Source organism: Gavialis gangeticus, unplaced genomic scaffold, assembly GCF_001723915.1.
Source record: "Gavialis gangeticus isolate Ggan-Ray unplaced genomic scaffold, GavGan_comp1, whole genome shotgun sequence".
Classification (NCBI taxonomy): domain Eukaryota; kingdom Metazoa; phylum Chordata; order Crocodylia; family Gavialidae; genus Gavialis; species Gavialis gangeticus.
Window position 1 is genome coordinate 8,175,311 of NW_017729005.1, and position 9,498 is coordinate 8,184,808.

The 9,498-nt window shown below is 35.8% G+C and overlaps 1 protein-coding gene across 2 annotated transcripts in view; it reads right to left on the bottom strand.

Moving 5' to 3' along the window:
* The window catches only part of JAZF1 (JAZF zinc finger 1), a 213,760-nt gene that overhangs the window by 77,061 nt on the left and 127,201 nt on the right, over positions 1-9,498 (bottom strand). Inside the window, exon 1 of one of the 2 annotated variants that reach the window (XM_019508639.1) lies at positions 3,309-3,404. The exons of the other annotated variant lie outside the window; for it this stretch is intronic. The gene's annotated coding sequence lies outside the window, so the exon portion shown is untranslated. Of the gene's footprint in view, positions 1-3,308; positions 3,405-9,498 lie in introns of those variants that run through there. 2 annotated transcript variants of the gene reach the window in all.

A 9,498-nucleotide genomic window follows, 5' to 3' on the forward strand; every position in this document is an offset into this window, starting at 1 on the left:
GCCTGGAGCACCATGGCCTCACACAGCCAGAGCCCTAGTATAGTAAGCAGGTTATAAAAATGAATTTCAAAGAAATTGAGAGGTTGTTCTTGGTAAGTAGCCTCCCCATTGTCACTTTGGGAGCTAGTTTTGTTTGTGATACCATGAATAACATCATCCAGGCCTACTTCCGTTCATTTTAGAACAAGAGTCCAATCCAAAGAGGATCAGATACATATCCATGCCCTCAGATCCTTCTATATAAAGGGTCAAGGGTCTATAACAACCATCTTCCTACAGTTGAATATTGTAAGCATTGTACCTCTTTAATGTCCCAAATGTTATCTCTGTCCTATATGTAGATACAGAAGATGTTGCTACTGCATCCCTACCCTACTATAGTTATCATCTTCTGCCATAAGAGAGCAGAGCTGTTTCACTCTTTGGTCTGCTCCAGAAACTCTGAAACCCAGTGTATTTCTGACCAATACAATACTAGGAGAGCATGCTGCTCAGTTGCCATGTTTAACATGCAGCTGGCTTTGAAGAACTCTACAATTATCTGACCTCCTTAACACTCTGACAAAAGCCTTATTGTTTTGCATCAACCCTAGATATCACTGACAAGAGCCGTCAGATGAACTACAAGGACAGAATACAGTGGCACAAATGTAATTCTAAATCTGACCAGAGAGCAGCAGTTCACAAGAACCTACAACAAAGCTATAAAAAGTGGTTCACAAACCTCACCTTCCTTTACAAATTTCCATAAAACCTCATATGCTGCAAACATTCTAACTATAGACCAACCAATAAATATAACTTGCCCTAACCCCAGCCTAAACCTGGATCTTTCTTACAGTTTTCAAATTATGAGATGTATCCGATACAGCATTTCAAGCCCTAAAATGTCATCCCATTAGCAAACAAGACTTCTAAAGAGATGAGTTGCACCAGTTTGGAAGCCAACTTCACAATCCCCTATTTCTGTTTTCTCATACTGCACAAATGATAAAGGGATTATAGAAAAACTTTAGACCCAGGTGGAAGAAAGAATGAAGGCAAAGCAGACATAAGCGGTTCTTTGCTCTACTATGTATGGGAAAGTGGCAGCAGAATTAATGGGCGCCTTTCATTATGCAGTTAAATTACTGTGTGGCCCACCTGTCAAATAAGTTTGGCCACCCCTGACCTAAACATAAAAATCTACGGTCAAAAATTTACACAACTCTGCTATAAAACACCATGGTTTGTTTCTCTCTTTTTCCGCTGTGGTTAAATCAATCTTTAAGCTGAACAATTATTGGATTAAGGACAAGTCTGATGAAACAATTTCTAGGAACTAGGCAGAGCACTCCGTTATATTCTGGGAAGGATGAAAGCCTTTTTAAAGAAAACAACAAGAGACTCAAAAAAAATCTTACTATTCTTAGTAATATTTTAACACAGAGTAGTTTATGCAATACTAAGAGGATAAGTATATATGAGTAACTAATACCAAATCATTTTTCTGTCATACATTAACTCATCAACTACTTTATTAACTATTTTTGAGTTCTCCCATGTCTTATTGTTTGTAGAGTGTGGGTGATTTTGCAACTTGTTAAAATTCCATGTTCCTTCACATATGCTTTGAACCATCTTGCATTAAAATTTTAACGTAACATTGTAAATCTAAATCTAGCAGTTGTGAAAACATGCCCTGATTTAGACACTTGGGTTCATAACCACAAGAGTTTACGTGGCATTTTACACACCAGACTAGATAAATAGAGTAAGTGTATACCATTAGTATATTCAAATCATGGACATCTTTTGGTTTTGTGAAATCGTAAAAACCTGAAAGGAAAGAAAACAAAAACAGAACACCCACCAAAACCCAAAAGCAACTCTCTCCCCGCAACAAATATTCTCTGTTGTAGGGGTCAGCCACCTGGGAGTCACAGGCTGTGATCCACAGGCTGGCTCCAGCTTATGGAGCCATTTGATCTCACCTGTAGATATGGGGCTTCAGCAGATGGATTGACCCAGTTTGGGTCAGAAGTGAGAGGGTGCATACAGGGCAGACAGTAGGACCCAGCCACTGCCACCACCACTTTTCCTAGCAGCTGCACAGGAAAAGCACTGGCTGCAGATACAGGTTTCCCTTGCCAGCTGCTGGGGTTAAGTTCCTGAAAGTTCCCGCAGATGGCAAAACTGTGGTTGGCAAGATAAAAGGCTAATGGGAAAAATGGCAGGTGGAGGACTGATCTGTGGCCATGAAAAACCACGGTTACTCAAAACTGTATACTGTGGTAGCCAAAATGGTATATAGAATATTAAGCATGGATACTCAAAACCGTGGTTGGCAAAATCGTAGTTGGCAAGGGAAACCTGTACTCCCCCTATGCCATCATGGGGAAGAGCAATGGTGTGGGCACTTTCCCTGTGCAGCTGCTGGGAAAAGCAACTGTGGCAGCTGGATCCTAGCTTTACCTACCATGTGCTGGACCACCTCTGACCCACCTCAATAGCCTGAAAAGATTGCCAAGCCCTGCTATACTGTATATTCCTAAAACCCAGCCAATTTTCACAGTGGGCTTTTCTGTAATAAACTAACTGCTGGGGGCCTGTCTATGTTGGAAACTCTGCCGTGAAAAATATGTTCTGCAAACCCCTCCTCTTCTATGCTTGTTGAAAACGTTATGTAGCTGCTTTTTTTACCATTGGACTTTGGTTGCTGAGAGGCTCTCAGTCTCAGACATTCTTCTGAGGGCTCTGCTAAGTGCACCCATCACTGTTCCACCTGTGGCTACAGGACGTTTTTTGGTATGCACTGCACACAGAGGAGGGATGAGCAGGTGGAGCATATTTTCACTGTGACTTTCCAATGCTGTCCAAAGGCTCAATTCTGCAGCTGCCCTCATTCAGCATGATGCTCACCTCATTCAGTTCATGTGAAGTTATACTGTAGGAGCTATGTGCTCAAAGGTTGAACTAGAAGTGTAAATTAATTTGAAACCAGCCATATAAAAGGAATGCAGTGTTTATTCAGATCAATTTAATGACATCACCATTTAAATGCTAAATAATAAATACCTGGTAGGGTTTTTAATGACAAATCATAGAGTATGTTATAGGAAGCCAGATCAATTTTTGACATTGCATTTGTTGATTTTAAGATGTCCTTAAATAAAAGGCCACCTCTCTCCATAAAAAAAAAAAAAAGTTAACCTACACAAATTCTTAGAGGTGTCTTTATAGCAATATTTTCTCTTTTCTGGAATTCTTTTATTTTTAGCATTCATCCCATAAATAATTACAGTGAAATCAAATATAGCCTAACTCACCTTAACCCAGCATCCTGAACATTGTGCACACACTCTTTTGACAGTTGATTATTGGCAGACACATTACAGACTCCTTATGGTGCCCATCAGTAGCTTTAGAAAACTATAAATGAATAAGTGAAAAAAGACACAACCTCATTTTAAGACTATGTACTTCCAGCACAGTAGTCTTGAATACAGTGCCCAAATTAACTGAAATAACACTTGCAGAATTCCAACCTAGAAAACTGATTCAGGTTTAGAGAGCTTGCTATGCTACTGTTAGCCTTTAGGCAATCACCAAATACTCAACACAGTATCAGAGTAGACGCTTGCAAATTGCCTGCTTCTAGCATCCAAATGTTTGAATTCATTCTTAAATACAAGTGGATTTATTTGAAGTGATGTTCCAAGTACATATGGATTCACTTACTTAAATTGAGTAACAATTAAAATAAATACAACAGCAAATAGCAATTTGATCACCCCCACACAATAATAACTTGCATGTATCTATCTGAATGTGCAATGATTCTAATGATTGCAGGTGTGTATGTTTGGTTGTCTACAGATTCATATTAATAGTGACTGAATCTGTTGCCTTTTAACATCATTATTGAAAAACAAATTTATTAGGGAATTATTTTTCCTACAGGCAATGTTAGTCAATGTAAACAGGTTAAAAAACATTGAACAATATCAGTAAATAAAAAACCACATATTTGAAGTCACACACTAAATCCTTGTCCTGCATCCCCATCCTTAGTTTTTTGTAAATACAGGTAGAAAAAAAGATATGGGCCAGATGGAAAACATTCATGTAAAGATGGAGAATCTTGGTTTTATTCAGGAGCTTTTCATAGTATTCTCCTAAGGTAGTCAAACAACAGTCTTTGTTTAAGAGCAAATATAATTAGCACTCTAAAAACTAAGATATTTATGATAATTTCCAAATCCTCAGAACATTATTTTTAGTGCTATTTTAAAATCACATTTTAAAAATATGTCAGCATTCCATACTTCCAAACAGAAGTATATGCTATCACTTAAGACTACGATTTCAGTTGAATAGTTAGTTGGTGGCAGTTTAATGAGTGAATTTCTGTGAGTACACTATTAATCAGAAAATAGCCATTTTTCCGTACTACATTCAACTATTTCAGTTACAGAAAATTGTTACGAGTTTACAGTTATGACAACCCTTTCATGCATGTGTTACCAGAGAACAAACTGCCTTCTATTTCCTCTTTAGCAGTTAGTTATTAAAGCAGCTATTAATTACTGGTAACAGCCATTTTCATATGGATTATTACATAATAAAGCAAAAGGAAATATTCTGGCGGTTGCAAAACTTCACAACAGAGTAGGGAAAATGCTGCATTAAATATGCTGTACAAACCATTGTATACAGTTTAATATAACAACCATCATCTCAGAATTCATCCTCCCTGCAGCAAGCAACTGGCTCATTAGGGTATTCATCAGTCTTGGCTTTGTTTTGGGTCATTAACTAACAAACCAGTCATAGCCTGCTGCTAACAACAGATACTTCTTGGACTATTGCTTAATTAATCTTAGAACATAGCTTTATGAATAGTTACATTTAATTTCAAACTCTTGTTATTACACAAGAATACTGTAATATTATACAGTATTACAAGGTCAAAAAAGTTTAAAGATGTATTCTTTATTGCAATGGATAATATGAAACATACGGTTTTAATAAAAGTTTTTCAAGTGAAATATTTGTTTGTGTGTAAAGCATTTTTGAGACACCATTACGTTTATAATTCACAACACAGACTAAAAATCATATTTTTATTTTTTTCAATAAAGAAACTGCTGTAATGAATATTGATCATCCCACACAGAAAGGCAGTAACATTTTAGCTTTATCATTAATGCCTCACTTTGGTCAATTAATCATCTATTACATTTAAATATTTTGTTGACTTATTTAGTAACTGTTCCATGCTGTACTCTAACATATGTTTTATATAAAACTCAGTGGCAAAGCAAAATAAAAATTTAATGTACACTTAAACATCCTCCATCTTTCCTCTGCCAAATTGCATTTGCACTGTTTTTATTTGCAGAAATTAAGAACCGTCTCTGAGAGGATGAAAATCGTCTATGGACAGAGGATTAAAATAAAGGCTTTGCATCTCATAAGTATAACCTTCAAAATAGGTTTTTGAAAGCACTGAAGTAGTGCATTGGCTTTGGTCTCACTCCTGCCACAGGATAAATTGTATTCCAACAGACTATTGTTGTGTTGTTTTCAAATTTGCTTCACCCTAAAGCTTATTATAGTTTTTTTCTTAGTGATTCCATTTCCCCACTTTTTTATCATGCCATTTGTTACAAATACTTTTTATACGCTTTCTTTTCACTAGGTCCTACACATAGACAGATACTCATATACACGGTCTGCTTTTGTTGTTGCATTTAATTTGAATTAAATATGTACTTTAAAGATCTATTTGGTACAAAAAATAGGCAGCAAGATGTTTGAAATGTTTCATTACTGGAACAAGATACTTCTGTAATCAGAACATACTAAGTTGTTTTTAGTATACTTCTAGTCTCAGCACATCAAGACAGATCCATCAGGCAAAAAAATTAAAAAGGTCTTAATATACATCATTGATTAAATTTATAGTTCAAGAATGTGTGATATCAAGCTGCAGAGCAGACACAAACAAACAAATCTTTTATAGGATACACAGTGTCGCACAATTGTACAGTCATATTAATGGGCAGATTTTTGATCATTACCACACAAGAGTGCCTAGTGTTCAGCATGGAGATATAAAACTAATAACAGAGTTTAAATAATCCAAAACACCGACATGAACAAATAAGATATGGCAGCGCATGCAAAGTAGACATCCACAGTAGGCATTCACATGAAATATCTCAAGGACCTGGATTATTTTGCTATCATTTAAAATACATTCAAAATTTAATGTTTAGTTTACTTTATTGATATTTATTTTTACATGTTGTGTGGTAAAAACCTAAATTTACAGTTGTTTCCTGTTCCTTTCCATTTTAAAAAAAAGCCTCTTACTTGAACCAATAATGATATTATCTTCAAAAGATGCTTTCCCGAGCTAAAAAACTGTGTTTGGATTTACATGGAAGTCCATTTTTGAAAACTAATCTATAACGCTACATTTAGAAACCGGGTGGTAGAAAACTCACAATGGAAAAGTTGCAGCAATCTTAATATGAGAAATATAAAAGGCGTAGTCTTAATGAACCACATTCTCAGACATAATGATTTGCTTCTTCAGACAACAGTAACACACTAATAACCCAGCCTCAGTGGAATGACGATTAATTGTGCTGACAGTTAGGGGGATTCTGCAGCAGTCAGGCACACACAAACACAGTGGCCAATACACTTTTGATAAAAGGCCAGCAACATGCAATGGGAACCGTGGAATAAGGAGAAGGGTAAAGAAAAGGTTAAATAGTGTTATGGAAGTATTGCTTAGATGCTTAGTTTTTTCAATTACTGCGCTTTACAGAAAAAATTAAAGTAATCACATATCTGTACTGTTGTGCACTATTTAAAGTTCATTTGCCTCTTGAGGAACAAGTGACTAATATAATTAACAGTTCATTATGTGATAATTATATTAGTCGCTTAGACAAAACTAAGTACCCAAGAATAAAGAATAATTCCTGATGTCTCTTGGGAGGCATTATTCAGTGGTGATATGTAAAATTAGGCCATTAATTGTTTGCGTTTTAAAATGTTGTCCCATTAGTCCAAATACAACACTGAATTAGATTAATATAGATACATTTTCATATTGCATTACATCTATATATCTATATGTTTCTATACACAGACTTATTTATGTATGTTTTCTATGCATCTACTATACATATATAATAAAATGCATGTGCATAGATTACAAATGCACACACAAAGGTTGTAAAACCCCAGTTTCATGCAGTAAATTTCCAGTTTAATTTGTTCCAAGACAAACAATTCTATAGCTTCCTTCCCAGCCACCCTCCTTCCCCTCAGCAGGATTGCTCTGGTGAAAAAAGTGAAACCCTGCTATGATGAGGAGGACATCTCAGTAAGTTTGAATGTACTGCCTTTCAGGCAGACAGCAGGAAGTTCCTTGAGCACTGTTTGATCTGCTTCCCCAGCATTATTGCATGAGGCAAGCTTTTCATTAAGTAAAAAAACAGAACACAACAAAACAAAAACAAAAGTAAGATGTAGCCTGCTATGTTAGATTACAAATGTACCATAACACATAATGACTGAAGGAAAAATATATGGTGTAATACAGAAAGGTCTAATACTCCTAAGTGGAAAAAAGTATAAGTGACTATTTTAATTAATTTCCTAATGTAAAACACAGCTGTAGTAATGTTGGCAAATATCACCTGCCTGTTTTAAGTTTGTTAAATGAAATCATGCTCTTTAATTGGGTCTTAATGTACAAAAGTATGCGTTATTTACTTTTTATTACAATATCAGTATTTTAACTTTGTTTGCTTGTGCAAAAGGTTTATAAATTACTTGAATCACTTAAATCTGAATACTATAATCTGCAGTTACAATGTACCAGTTTGAGTTTCAACAATTAAATGCCTTTTTTGTGGACTCCTGCTGCTATGTGAACTAGCTGTAGGCTATTAAAATAATGAGTCCGGACTGAGTCATCTGATCTCATGCTTGGTGCAAAGCCTGAGGAAAAGGACTTTGCCCACAATTCCTGGTCTGTTTACCAGACTAAAACCAGACCGTTGAAAGCATTATTTGTGAATTCCCTTCCCCCTTCCACCATCTACTGTATTTTTTCATACAAAATATGGTATAATAGAGCCCTCTACAGGTCAGCAATAGCACTATGCCCCTTATCAAAACTAACCTCCCTTCCACCAGTAAGAGGTAGGTTATCAAAGATCCAGTGTTGGTACATACAATTTTAACAACAACTGGAAATTCTCTCTCTCCTATATACATGCCAACTATAAAGCTGAACCATTTTGAAGTAAAGAAGAGATTGGGACACATTATCTCTTGATTTGTTGGAATTGGAATCTAAACCCTATTAGTACACCTAAATAACAGAGTGAAGAGGACTGTACAAATACATATAAAAGATACATTTAAAAGAAAATATGCCTTTGTCTCCAAAAGTGTCCTCTAACTGAGAGTGCCCAACGTAAGACATCTAGGCCTTGACTGGAGTGGTACATTCACTACTGCAGTTTATGAAGCCATCAGGTAGTTTGCCTGTAGACCCAAGAACTACCTTCCAGGGGTATGCATTTATGGTCCTTATTGAACAACTCTGGAAGAAGGAGACATCAATGCTATATCTAAACCTTGTTGCTTCTTTCTTCACTATATTTCTTAGATTTGACTAATTCTGTGGATCCCAAAAACTAAAAGTTGGGGGGGGGGAGGTCAGGGAGGGTTAAGTCCTTATCCCCACTATAGCTACTGCATCCCCAAATTCCACATTGCGACTCTTCTATTCCAATTAAAATGGAACTATAAAAGATCATTTTCCTGGTCTCCTGTTATATGTATGGTTAAGTATTGTATCCATTGTGATTTTTTTCTGGATTTTTAAACGGTGTCATAAAATAATTACATTGCTGCCATTAGAAGTATTTTTATTCAATCAATTTTTTTTTAAAGAATTTCTCAGATTTATATTTAATTTCTGTTTTCGTGTAAGCATGTATTAAAAGTTTGTTTTCAAAATTTTACTGGCTGCTAAAGTCACATCACTAAGTTAGCAAATTAGACACATGTACGCTATTGTTTCCATCCATATATCACCTACCTAATCATGCACACCAGATTAAGTATGTAAAAAATAGTACTATCAATTACGACTCATTTCTGGTCTCACACTGCTTGATGTTATTCATAAACTCCAAGATCCTGAATCATGCTACTTCGTGAGAACCTCAGGGGGTTTTTTTAAACAAGCTTAAGTTTAGAGTTCTGACAACTGCAGATAAAAGTTTGAAGTGCCCTGAGTGTGTCCTAAAGCTTCAACATCCAGAAGACAAATAAAAAGAAACCCAAGATTTTTTTTTAAAACCTCCAGTTTTTAAGTTTGCCTCATAAATTTTTTACCATTTGAGACTGACAATAGGTTTAGGATGCATGCACAATGTTCCCTGTCTCATTCAAAATGTTGGCAAGTATTCTAAAAAT